The 13,684-nt window shown below is 36.7% G+C and overlaps 1 protein-coding gene across 12 annotated transcripts in view; it reads right to left on the bottom strand.

Moving 5' to 3' along the window:
- Positions 1–11,311, bottom strand: part of SCEL (sciellin) — a 141,928-nt gene extending 130,617 nt beyond the window's left edge. For 2 of the 12 annotated variants that reach the window (XM_056807978.1, XM_056807980.1), the window contains exon 1: positions 11,102–11,307. The gene's annotated coding sequence lies outside the window, so the exon portion shown is untranslated. Of the gene's footprint in view, positions 1–11,101 lie in introns of all 12 variants that reach the window. The other 10 variants (XM_007501474.3, XM_056807982.1, XM_007501478.3 and 7 more) reach the window with 8 other exon arrangements.
- Positions 11,312–13,684: the final 2,373 nt, after the last annotated feature.

Raw genomic sequence — 13,684 nt, 5'->3', positions numbered from 1 at the left:
CTGATTTTGGCATCCATGGATGAGTCCTCTTCAGCTTCTCAGAGCAAGGGATTTTTTCAGTGACTCCTCTGCTTGAACTGTGGGTGGGTCCTTCTCTAGGGAGCACTCTAACAAATGCTCATTGTTTTATTCGCCTCTTAACCAAGCCTTAGCTCCTGCTCCTTTTGGTATAGTCCCAAGGACACCTGGTTTCTCCTTGGGCCACCTACTGCTAAGCCCCAACATTCAAACACTTTATTCGTCTCTTCTCACAAGGCATAAAACCTTCCTACTTTTTTTTTTTATTAAGCTGGGCCATAGTAGCCTCCACCTCTCCCTCCCACCATCACTCTTTCCCCACCCTCTTTTGGCAAAAGTATAGATTAGGTAAGGGAGGGCACTGACAGGATGGAAAGATGGAGATAGGAGAGGAGACAAAGAAAAGGAGAAAGAAGTGGGTGTGGAGGAGAAAGTGGAGTAGTAATGGAGGGTAGGGGAAAAAAGATTAAAGAAAAAGATTGGAAAAGTTTGAAAAAACCTAACTTTGATGCGAGGATGGGAAGTACATAGGATTAACCAACCAGAATAGGATACATTTATTACAGAACCAAAGGCTACAATATCTCTAAAAGAGCTCAGCCATGGAAAAGTAGATGAAGTCAAGAAAAATGGATAAGGAAAATACAGGGAAGACTGTAGCTTTTAGGAGTATGAACACTGTATAAACTTAATATCTAGGAGACCATCAGATCCTAGAAGTTTTATGTCATAGGAGTCACAGAGACTATGTATCTTAATTTGCCAGGGTGAATTTTAGATTTACTCCACTCTGCTTAGTCTTTAGAATTCTAGCAACCAGGAATGTATACACCACTTAAGGATTAAGTGTGGGGGGAAGATGGTCTATGACTCGTATATGCTAGCAAGTGACAAATCAGAAACAACTGACTGACCTCCTGAGCTGTCCAAAACCAAGTTTAAGCCACCATTGGTACATGTGAGACACCGGAAGTGATGTAAAGAACTGCTTTTATATTTTGTGTCAATTCCTGTGAGAGGGGCTTGGCAGTGGTAGTTGACTTGGAGGAGCTCAGTGTGGGACCTCAGACTGCTTTCCTTAGACTGCCACGTGGTGAGTGGTAAGGCTGACTCCCCTTTCCCTTGACCTTTCTGAAGACACCAGCCTCCAAGGAGGCCCCTTGTCTTGGAGGAGGCTTCATGACTAGAAGCCGAGCTAGATTTAATCTTCTGGGAAGGCCCCTTGGCTGAGGCCTGGGAACTCCCCCTAGCTCAGACCAGGCCAGAGCCAATCTTATTCCCTTCCTTCTCTCTCTCTCTCTTATTCCTAATTTCTTCCTTCCATTGTACATAAACCACCATGAAATTCCATCCTGACAAGTATTTCATTGGGATTTAGAATTTAAATCCCTGGCAACCACTGAAAAATTATTCAGTCTTAACCTAAAATTTTACCCTTAACATCAGCATGGCAGGTGAGATTCCAAGTCAGCAGAAGTCAAGGGATATGATGTGTAGTGGCTGAAGTGAAACCCTGGCCAATTGATAGCTAATAGGGGAAGGTTTATTCTGAGCTTGAAATGCTCAGTGAATGGGTTCTTTTGATGGCACTTTTTTTTTGACTTGTGAAAAGAGCTCTATCCAAGCCTTCCTGAGGTTTATCTTTGTGAGCCACCTCTGGCAAGCAGCAGCCACCCTGTTAGGGACCATACCAGGTTGGGAAGCTGGGAATTTGGTCTCCTGGGTTCCAGTTCCTTCCTAAACTCAAATCCATTCATTGGCTAGTGTTAATTTGTCTAGCCCAACCATGTCATTAACTGAACCCATTGGGAATCAAGGAGAAGACAAGGAAGAAGTAACTCAGCTGGGGACATTGAGTTAGATAGGCTGGAAACCTTATTTCTCTCTTTCTTTCTCTTTACTACTAAAAACTTATAAATTTAATATAAAGTCTCCAAGATTAATTTTTCTTCATAACAACACAGATACTAGTGTGCCTTTTTTTAAAGTTTTAGACAGAACTTTACATTAACTAGCTAACTAAAAATGATATTTAAATCTGAAAATTAAATAAGCTGCCAAAGAATAGACAAAAATGATCATGCTATATATGTTTTTCAGCTAATATACTAGCTAGCTAGTGTTAAATTAGTTTCTTTGTTAGCTGGGAACCAAAGTGAAAAGACATGTTCTGAATGCTAGCCAAAATGCTAATTACTATTCACAACTGGCTGATGTAAACATCAGTCAGTGGAAAACATAACTGCTGATTTCAGTTGGGTATTAGCCAGTAAGGCTAATGTCTGTCTTTGGGAAGAAGATTTTACATTTCCTTGATAGAAATAGATCAGGAAGGCCAAGGAAATATAATTTCTGCTGATTGTGAAGAAGAATGGAACTAAATACTTGAAGCTTTTTTAGAATAAGTAATGCTTTTTTTTGGGGGGGGGGAGGCAGACCTCTGATATAATCAATATGGAGAACTCTCTGGTATAGAAATCTTATCAGCAGTTCATCTCTAATTTATAGGCTTAGCGAATTGCCTGAGGACATTGAGAGGTTAGATACCTTGCCACCAGTCCTTCAGTTAGTATCATCAGAGGCAGGTCTTGAACCTTAAGCATCTTAACTCTTAGACTAGTCTCCTATCTTCTGTTTCCCATGAGTTTTGATTGTCATCATTGTGTGATGACATCTCATAGTGATGAGCTAGAAAAATGAATCTATGATCACTTGACTGTATCACATAAGTGCAAAGAGCATGGGAAATAAACAAAAGAATCTAGAAGACTTAATAATTTAGAATTATATTTATAACTTCAAAGGAATAAAAATAGAGTCAATAGAGCAACACTCATGCTTGGAGTGCCAATATAAAAGGCTAAGAAAAATGGTCCCCAAAAGTTAAAAAAAATGTAGTGGGGATAGGAAAGGTATTGTTACCTTTTTTGATAGGAGCAATATCCCAAGTCACAGAAAAGGCTGGTTTTCCTTAAAAGCTATTAGTTCAGGGAACTAAAGATTCAGGTCATATACATAGCTTTTCCATGGTGTAAAAACAAAAAAGCAAGGCATGAAGAATTACTAGCTTCTCCCTCTGGCTTCTGATCTATAAACCAACTGCTTTAAGGCTGTATCTTCACTGAATATCCTTCCCCTGATCTGAATAGTCTTCCCCAGCCAAGGATTAAGCAACTTTGCTGTTGACCATCAGATGATCTAGGAATACCTCCTTTAGTTCCATTCTTAAATCTCCAGTATCAGGCTGGTGTGAATCAGGCTTAACTTAAATTTGTTTTATGTCATTGTCAACATCAATATCAATAAATATTTTGTGGACCATTTATGGGTAAGGCACTGTGTTAAATCATGCTTAGAAGGCCAAGAATCTTAAGGCCAAAGGGTAGGAAGTACCCATCTTAAAATGAAATATAAAAGATAACTGCCATTTATAGAAGGAGATCTTGAAACATAAAAGAAAGTTACTTGCATAAGGTTGTTTTTTTTTGTTTTTGTTTTTTTTTGTAAACTCAATAAAGCATTTTCACGTTAGGGTAGTGACTCAAAAGAGAAATGGACATACTTTTAATATCTCCTTTACTTGTGTTTTAATGGAAAAGATGAACTGTGAATATTGATGATTAATGTAAGATGCTTAGGGAAATGACAAACTAGAATATTATTATAATGTATAGCCCCATCTCATTCTGTAATAGATCTGTAGTGTTGAAACATATATAAAAGAACAATTAAATATGAAAACAAAAAGGTAAAAAGAGCAAAGAAATATATGATGAGAGCAGCACTGTCATCACTTTAGAGTCATCTTTTACTCTTCTTTCTCCCTCATTTTCCTCTAGCCCACAACCAATCAATTGTCAGGTCCTTTTTTGTCTGACCACAATATCTCTTGAATCCTTCATCATCTCTCCACTCATATGCATGTCCACCATCACCTCTTTCCTGGACTAATATAATAGCATAGAAAGGATAAGTGTGCTCAGTTTTAGCCCAAAAAAAAAAAAAAAAGAGAGAGTCTTAGTCATTATTAATAAACTGCAAATAACTTATCCATCCTTGTCATTGTGTCTCAAGATAGCTGAGGTGTCATATCTCATAAAGTCTATTCTGTTCCTGATATGAAAGTGTTCTATCCATATTCAAATTTTCCCAAAGAATTTTTCTCAGTCCTTATTCTACTTTACTTCTCTTTTGACATTTTCTTTTCCCTGGTCTCCATGACCTTCCATTCTTATGGTTCACCTTCTAACTATCTACTATACTCTATCTGGTCTGTGTTGCTGGATCACCATCCTTCTATTAATGTTTTGTATGTATATATATATATATGTATATATATGTACTTAGTGATCATATCAACTTCTATACATTCAATATTCATCTCTATGCAAATGATTCTGAAATTTAAAGATCCCACCCTAATTTTACTCCTGAACCATCTTCCTCTGAATATCTTTTGATGACCCTTAAATATCTAAACTTTAAAATGTCTGATATTTCCCCCAATCCTATCACTTCTCCAAACTTTTTAATTTATATTGAGGATACCACCATTCTTCTGGCCACATAGGCTTGCCACCTTAGAGTGACCTTCTATTTTTTTATTTTCCTTACCCTCCATGTTCAGTCATTGCCAAAAAGTGTCAGTTACACTTACATGAAATCTCTCTGAACTGTCCCATTCTCTCTACTTGCGCATCTAATACCCTTGTTTTAGGCTCTTATTACCTCCTCAACTGGTCTATGTCAAAAGCCTCCTAATTAGTCTCTAGCTCTAATTTCCCCCCCCTCCAATCTCTCTTCCCCACAGCTACCAAATCAATATCCCTAGAACATGGAACTGTTCATGACACTGTCCCAACTCAAAAAACTTCAGCAGCTTCTTATGATCTCTAGAATCAAATTTTTAAATCCTCAGCCTGGAATTTATGACCTTTCAGCTATCTTTCCAATCTTTTTACTTATGTTATTCTTCTTCATGTACTCTTTATTCCAGTAACACTAGACTGCAAGTTAACCTTCCTATACAGGGTTCCCTCTTTCACTTCCATGTCTATGTTCAAGGAATTCATCATGTCTGGAATGTGCTTCCCCTCCTCTTACAACCTCTAGTTTTTTTAGAAGTATAATGTAGCTCAAATGCCACTTTCTCCTTCATCCTTCAACCCTATTATGAATGTACTTTTCACTTGAAATCACCTTGTTTATCCTTAGCATTTACTGGCTATATTCTCACAGTGTGATGGGAGTTCCCTGAGGTTAAGGAAGTGCTTTTGTCTTTGTTTTGGCCTCACCAACACCTAGGATAGAGTCCTCCATCCTTATTCAGTCTTTTCAGTCATGTCCAACTCTTCATGATCCCATTTGGGATTTCTCTTTGCAGAGATACTGGAGTGGTTTGCCACTTTCTTCTCCAGGTCATTTTATAGATGAGGAAACTGAGGCAGACAGAATTAAGGGACATGTCCCGTGTCACATACCAGATGCTAGATTTGAACTCATAATGATAAATCTGCCTGACTCTAGGTCTGACCCTCTGTCTACTGTGCCACCTCTATACAGAAAGTTGAGTTAAATTGAATAAACATCTCCTTTGTCTTCATCACACTCTATCATGTGTTTTATTGATCCCTTCTCTTTTTCCTAGAAGAAAACAAACTATTTGAAGAGAGACTGTGTGGTACAAACAACATTCCATGAACTTCTCTCACATAGGCTAAAAGTTATTAAAACCAAACTCAAAGGGGGCAGCTGGATAGCTCAGTGGATTGAGAGCCAGTCCTAGAGATGGGAGGTCCTAGGTTCAAATCTGGCCTCAGACACTTCCCAGCTGTGTGACCCTGGGCAAGTCACTTGACCCCCATTGCCTAGCCCTTACCACTCTTCTGCCTTGGAGCCAATACACAGTACTGACTCCAAGACAGAAGGTAAGGGTTTAAAAAAAAAACAAACCAAACTCAAAGCTTACTTAGCTCAAGAAAGGGGTAAGGGAAGGGAATAAGTATTTATTAAGAATCTACTGTGTGCCAAGTACTGAGCTAAGTGCTTTCTATTTTCTTATTTAATAATATTTAGTATTTATTTAAATCTAATTATTTAAATAATATTTAACAATGCTATTTAAATAATTCATTCTATGTCCCATGTACTAACATATACACTTTAAAATTATCTCATTTAATAATAAAAATAATAATAGTTAATATTTATGTAACACATACTATGTGCCAGGCACTATGCCATGTACTTTATAAATATTCTATCATTTAATCTTTACAACAACCCTAGGAAGTAGGTGTTATTATCAACCCTAGTTTACAAATGAGGAAGTTGAGGCAGTTATGTGACTTGTCCAAGGATACACAGTTGAACAAAATGTCTGAGGTGAGATTTGAATTTAGGTCTTTCTGACTCCAGACCCAAATCATTTGATCCTTATAACTTCCCTAATGCAATGGATTCCATTATCCCTATTTTACAATGAAGAACCTGAGCCAGAGAATAATGATTGGCTCAAAGCCATATAACTTAGTCTGAGACCAGGTTTGAATTGAGGTCTTCCTGATCCCAGGCTCAGTGGTTTTTCTTTCCACTGGACCACTTGGTTACAACAAGAGAATAAAGGCCATTGCTACAGCTTCTTCCTGGCCAAGGCACAATCATCCAGAGAACAAGAAGTCCCCTGAACTATCCCTAATATTTCCAATCAACAGACCAATGCAGGTACAGGGATTTCATATCCAATTGAATCAATACTGTATCATCATTAGATATTCTCTACTTCAACTTAGTAAGTCTCCTTATGTTTCCTGTCAAATGTTCTATGAACATTCCATTTCATTCCAGTCTCAAACTTTAGCTACTTGTCAGGCCTGAGTCAGAACATATCTTGTTGGTTTTTTTTTTTAATCATGTATTTATCAGTGCCTTTCACATAATGGATACAATAAACGGTTTTGAATTTGTTTTGTTAAATCCATGAAAAATAATAATTCAGTCACTTATCTGCCCCATGGAAAATATTATATATAATCTAGAAAATAATGTAAATCATCACAGGACTTTGGGAAAAGTAAATGATCTAGACCAATTTAATTTCTTTCTAATATTATTGAGTATATCATGGTAGTCTCTCGGTGACCGAGAATGACAATTGTCTTTGTGCATTTTCATCTACGGTGAACCCTCATGTATATATACACACATATATATATAACATGTGTATCTGTGTATACATACATATGCATGTATTCAAAGGAAATAATTCCAAAAATCACCAGTCTACAAAATGAGCTATTTTAATATTCTATTTCCAAATAATAATAATTTAAACTGACATACTGCTTTGATTTTCAAAAAGCTATTTCCTCACAATAACTTTGTGAGGTAGATACTACAAATATTATTTTTCCCATTTCACAGATAAGGAAAGTAAAGTTCAAAGGCAGACTACTCGACCAAGATCACATGTTGAGAAGGGACTTAAACTCAGTTGTATTAACAAATAACCAGGTCACCTGACTCATTCGTTCACCTGGCTTCTGACATTAGACAGTCTATTGCATTTTCCAACTTCTCAAAAATCTTTTGAAACTTGCCCAACATGCTCTAAGAATAGTGCCTGAGCCAAGTGTGCCCTTTACAAGTCCTCTTTCCCTGTTGTCCTTTAGGAATTCAAGATGACCCCACCCTTTGTTTCTGACCAGCAACACCAAGCTTTGGTATGAAAAGAATTCTATTTTTTCAGATTAACAGCTTGACTCATTTAGCAGAAGATAAAATCTCTATGTTCAGCAATACAATAAAGCATCATTTCCTCAATACCATCTCAAAGAGATTTAAGATGAAAGTGATTCTTTTTCTGAACTCCAGAAGTTTAGATCCAGGCAAATTTAATGTATTAGCCGGAGTCACCTGGTCATAGAATCTAGAGGTACAAAGGATAGTGAAATAGATGGATAGTCTAGTAGACTATATACATATTATATGTACACAATGGTAGAGATTCTCTTCTAGGCCCTTCATTTTATAGATAAGTTCTCAGTGAAGATGGGATTCTTGGACCCAATAGTCAGTAATGCATATTTCATCTGATGGATATTCACCAAAAATACCTTCCAAATCAATGGCAATATTTACACACATGCATACATATATGACCATATGTGCACATGAATACATGTGTTCTTTATAAGGCTGGTTGGCAAATAACAACAACAAAATATAATAATAGTGCAGCATCTCCACCCTGAGGAGCTAATTAACTACTTAGAGAAACCAGCATGACGTTTGGGCTTTTACAATTCAACTCCAAAGTGACAAGATAGAACCTGTAAGTCACATATTGAAAGTTAATTTCATGTTTTATGTTATTGCACATGTAAAATCCATATCTGATTGCTTGCCATCTCAGGGAGCAGGCAGAAAGGTGAGAATTCAGCTTGAAATTTTTTTAAAGAATGTTAAAAATTGTTTTTATGTGTAATTGGAGAAAAATAAAATATATTAGAAAGAAAGCTAATTTCATCTATCCATAACCTTGCTTCATATAGAATAGTAATGCATAAAGATAACACAGGCTAAGGAACTTCCCATTTTAATCTGACTTACAATTCTTTTCTAGTGGTAGAATTTTGTTCATTTAGAATTATAGAATCACAGAATGTTAGATCTAGAAGGGACTTTAGAGGGAGCCCTAATCCAAATCCTTCAATTTATATATTAAAATCTGAAGCTATGGGGAGAAGTGGGGCTAGCACCCAGGTCTCCTGACTTTAAGTCCAATGCCTTTCTTATTACATCACATTTTTGATACTAGATATTTTTAGTCACCATGAGCAAATAACACTGAGAAGGTCTGGGTCTAGATCATAGGAATCAAATCAGTCTAAGAAAATAGACTAAGATGGGAGTCAGGAAACCTGGGTCCCCACTCTGCCACTTACTCATGTATGTCCTTGGGGAAATCATTTTATCTCTCTAATCTTGAAGTTCTATAAAATGAGAGGGTTCGATAAGAGCATGACTAAGAACTCCTTCAACTCTAACATTTTATGATTCTATCTTTTAACTTACATGAAATCAAAGAATACAGTCGAAATGGAAAAATAGACAAAAACCTGGCTGATTTGTCTATGTGACAAAGCATCCAGAAATTTGGACATATCTACATGTTTTTTCTCTCCTCAAATGGAAGTTCAAAGAAAAATTCTCAATGTCATTTAGATTTTTAAAAAATAGTTGAAGCAATATAGTATAAATCAACCTAAGAAAGACAACAAAAATATTTTTAAAAAATAAAGAAAAAAACTGGAAAACCAGGGTATGTCCATCAATTGGGGAGTGGCTGAGCAAATTGTGGTATCTGTTGGTGATGGAATACTATTGTGCTAAAAGGAATAATAAAGTGGAGGAGTTCCATGGAGACTGGAACAACCTCCAGAAAGTGATGCAGAGCGAGAGGAGCAGAACCAGGAGAACATTGTACACAGAGACTAATACACTGTGGTATAATCGAACGTAATGGACTTCTCCATTAGTGGCGGTGTAATGTCCCTGAACAATTTGCAGGGAGAAAAAAAAAACACTATTCATAAGCAAAGGATAAACTATGGGAGTAGAAACACTGAGGAAAAGCAACTGCATGACTACAGCGGTTGAGGGGACATGACAGAGGAGAGACTCTAAATGAACACTCTAATGCAAATATTATCAACATAGCAATGGGTTCAAATCAAGAAAACATGTAATGCCCAGTGGATTTATGCGTCGGCTATGGGGGGTGGGGGGAAGGAAAAGAAAATGATCTATGTCTTTAATGAATAATGCTTGGAAATGATCAAATAAAATATTTTTTAAAAAATAAAAAATAAAGAAAAACAAAACTAATTTTGATTGCTAATTCTTCAAAGTCAATAAAAACACTTGACTCTATAAAATTCCAGCCATAAAAGTCTATCTCTTAAGTTTGGGGGCCATTGCAAATGTTTCAAATTCATTCAAGCACAGATTATCATATTCTTTAACAAAACATTGTGAATTGAGCACATATATCTAGAGATTTCTCCATGGACTCCCACAAACACCACAAAATCTCCATCCCTGGAGGTTGTAAAGTTAGTGTACACTACAGATCCAGAATATCCCCCTTAGAGACCACTTTCCTGCTACTCAAACACCAATAAGGGCACTCTGGGCTTGTTTCCTACAACTCTACATCATAAATATCCATGATAGACAAAACCAGGCAGAAGGAAGGAAAGCAAGCTAAACTACCAAATTAAAAAAAAAAGTTGTTAAAAATAATTTGCCTATTCATATCAAAGAGCTTTTAAAACTGGTTTTTCAGGACTTGGGTGGGGATATGTCTGTTTTGAAAGAAGAAATAGAAATGAAATATTGTGCTCTCCCCCCCAAGTTAATCACCCGTTTGGTTAGAACCCCAGATTGTATGTGAAGCAGTTGGCACTCCACAGAGAAATATCTGGAGGGAAAGCAAAGAAAAAAAAAGAAAACACATTCTTTAAACCACCGCATCCTCACCACTTGGTCTAACCTAGCAGAAAGACTGGCAGTGTACTATTTTTTTTTTTTTTGGCAGATTCCTATGACATCTGGATGAGCATGAAATTGCTTAGATCAAGAATTACAAAACTACCAGTCACCAAGCAATACCTGTTTAAATAATTTTGCTCGAGTTATCATCTATCAAAACAGAGATTGTGTGTTTAACTATTAAGTCTTCCTAGTTGAGAAATAAGCTAGTGAGAGCTCTTCTAGCCCCTCCTTTTAAAAGACATATGATCCATATTTGCTCAGGACTCCCCAGATGAAATCTCTCACAAGAAAAAAAATGACTAAACTATCGTGATACCTAACAGCATCTAAAGGTGCCAAGAAACTAGAAATAACATGATCTAAGAACCGTAAGAACTACCAACGGAAAAGAGTAAAGACTGGCTGAATAAGCCAGTGAAAATGGAACTGAATGCAAAAGGTCACACAGTAAGTTCCAGTTTAAGAGCAGGATAAAGGAACGTCCGAAATCTATCTCAGATATTTGCTTTGGTAGAATCAAGCTTACCTCCCTTTAGCAGAGAGCCTGGCTTTCGTCCGTAGATGATCTAAAGTGGTTCTCCGACCTGAAACTGAGGTGTAGCTAAAGATGACTGGAAGTAGAATCAACCTCTATCTCACTGTTTTAATGAATAGTTTAGAGGCTTCTCCCTCAGCGGCTGAGTCACTCAGGGAGGAGGAGGTGAGTAGTGTGAAATAGGGTGCCACCTAAAACAAATAGCAATTCAATTAAAAGCAGCAGACAGAGCCTCTGAAACTTGTGAGCTGGTTGAATTCTTTTGCAATTTATGGCCTTATTGTGCCAAAAATTATACTACAAACATACTTTCATGGATGCCAATGAAGTAGCCCAATTGTTCCACTATGTAATTGGGAGAGTATCCAACCATGTGGTATTTGTTATTAAAAGAAAAGAAGAAGAAGCCGAGTTTGGAAAGACTGTCCACCTTGAAAGCTAATGCATAGGTACAAGCAAGCATCCAGGCACCGTGAAGGAAAAATGCTCCTTTAGAAGACAAAAGTCTCAAGAGTGTAGCTATTCAGGGGACTGTCCAGAGCAATGTGTTATGCAATTATTTACACATGGAATATTTTGTTATTTAGTATCAGGCACAAAGATACCACCTGAGCAAAACTTGTTCTCCTGGATAGGAGGAAGGGGAAGAGAAAATATGAGAATGTGAAGCCTTCTTCTATTGCACGTGTGAATAAAGAATGCACAGATGGAAATTATTTCAGCTGTTTTTCTATGTTTGAACTTAAATATTCCTTTATTCTCTTCTCAGAATATACCTTCATAGACGATAATGAACAACTCAGAGCAACTCTCCTTTTGGGTGGGGCTTACCATAAAATATTCTCAAGTGAACACAGTTTATAATAACCAACATATTTTCTGTCACCCAAGAAGCTTTCCAAATGCTCAACTTTAATCAAAGAAGTCAGTTCTTTAGAGATTCTGATGACACTGAACCAGTGAATTTTAGAGCTAGAAGGGACTTTCAAGATCATTTAGTCATCTTTTTTCATGTCACACAATTAGCCAAGTCCTACCAGTTAAGCAACTCAGCTACACAGCACAATTCGGCTGAGACTTCATCAATGATTGTAATAATAATCAAGAAGGTTGAACGCTACAGAACGTAATCATTAGCTATATTCAGCCACTATTATGGGAGCCATCCCACCTGTTCTTCTGAATCTAAGGAAAAGGTATTTTATACACTAAAATTTAAAAAGTCCTCAGAATTCTCTTATTCAGTATTTCTACGCCATCTGATATATACAAAACATTTTACAAACATCTTTATTGGTTATTTATCACAACAATGCCACCATGTTAGGTCAAGAACATCACAGAGGAGGAAACTGAAAAAGGAGGAAACTGAGTCCCAGAATTTGAAAGCAAATTTGGAGGAAGCATTGGATTAGAATTCCCAAATTGCATGCCACTGAAATTTGCTTTACTTTATAGGAACGAGCAAAAACTGAAACTAAAGGACGTTTAAAGGCAAACTTCATCTGTCATAAAAATATTTTCATACATATGTGACATATTTATGTGCATTTTATAAAGGCAACAAAGCCAAGTGGGCAGAGGGAACAAGGAAAGACTGTGTTCAGATAATAATTCTAGAGCAGACCCTGAAGGAAACCAGGGGATGTCGTGCATCAAAAAAGTATAAAACAAGATGAAGAACCTCCATTTTTTTTTTTGCAGGCTCAGAAAGGGCAAGAGACCAAGATGCTAAATTCTAGATCTGCATAGGTGGAGAGAGTTCTTTGATATATACGTGAAAATATTAATGCCAGAGGCATTAATCACCTTGAAAGGTGAATACATATATGCATATGTACAGATACATATATATATATATATATATATATATATATATATATATATATATATAGAGAGAGAGAGAGAGAGAGAGAGAGAGAGAGAGAAAACCAATTTTGGCTATGGCTTTGGTGACTAGAGGCTTATTTCTGGATGGAAATGAAAATTGCCTTATTTAGATTTAACATGTCTTTGATACCATTGCTTGCCTTCTTAGGGAGTGAGTGAGGAGCTGAAGGGAGAGAGAGAAACTCAAAATTTTAAAAGAAAAGAATATTTAAAAATAATTTTTAAGAAAGAAAAAAATCTAACATGTCAGCATTCCTTTATTCCACCTCTTGATTTCTCTCTCTAAGCTCCAAAGCTACGAAAACACGTCAGTTCCAAGTATGTAGCTGAAATTTGTATATCCTATCACTAAAGAGGATGTTAAAAAAAACATAAAACAGGTTCCACACCATTCAAGGCCCAGGTTAAGGAAGTTTGATCAGCCCACAATTAAGTAGACAGACTAGACTTACTTAGACTTCACTCGGGTCTTGAGGACTGCAGTCTTCTAAGTGATTTCAAACTCAAATAGAAACAGATCCCTGTAGCCACATATTAACTTAGAAAACTTCAAATTAATATTCTCTAGGTTGTATTATATTTTTAGTCCATTCTCCAAATGCATTTTAATCTGGTTCTGGCTGAACTTGAGAATTTTGCAGGCCCTTCTGCTGTGCCATGAGCTGTGGTTTTCATTCTCCAGAG

This window comes from Monodelphis domestica, chromosome 8 (genome assembly GCF_027887165.1).
Source record: "Monodelphis domestica isolate mMonDom1 chromosome 8, mMonDom1.pri, whole genome shotgun sequence".
Classification (NCBI taxonomy): domain Eukaryota; kingdom Metazoa; phylum Chordata; class Mammalia; order Didelphimorphia; family Didelphidae; genus Monodelphis; species Monodelphis domestica.
The sequence above is the reverse complement of the archived record's forward strand: the minus strand, read 5'-3'. Positions and strand labels throughout refer to the sequence as shown.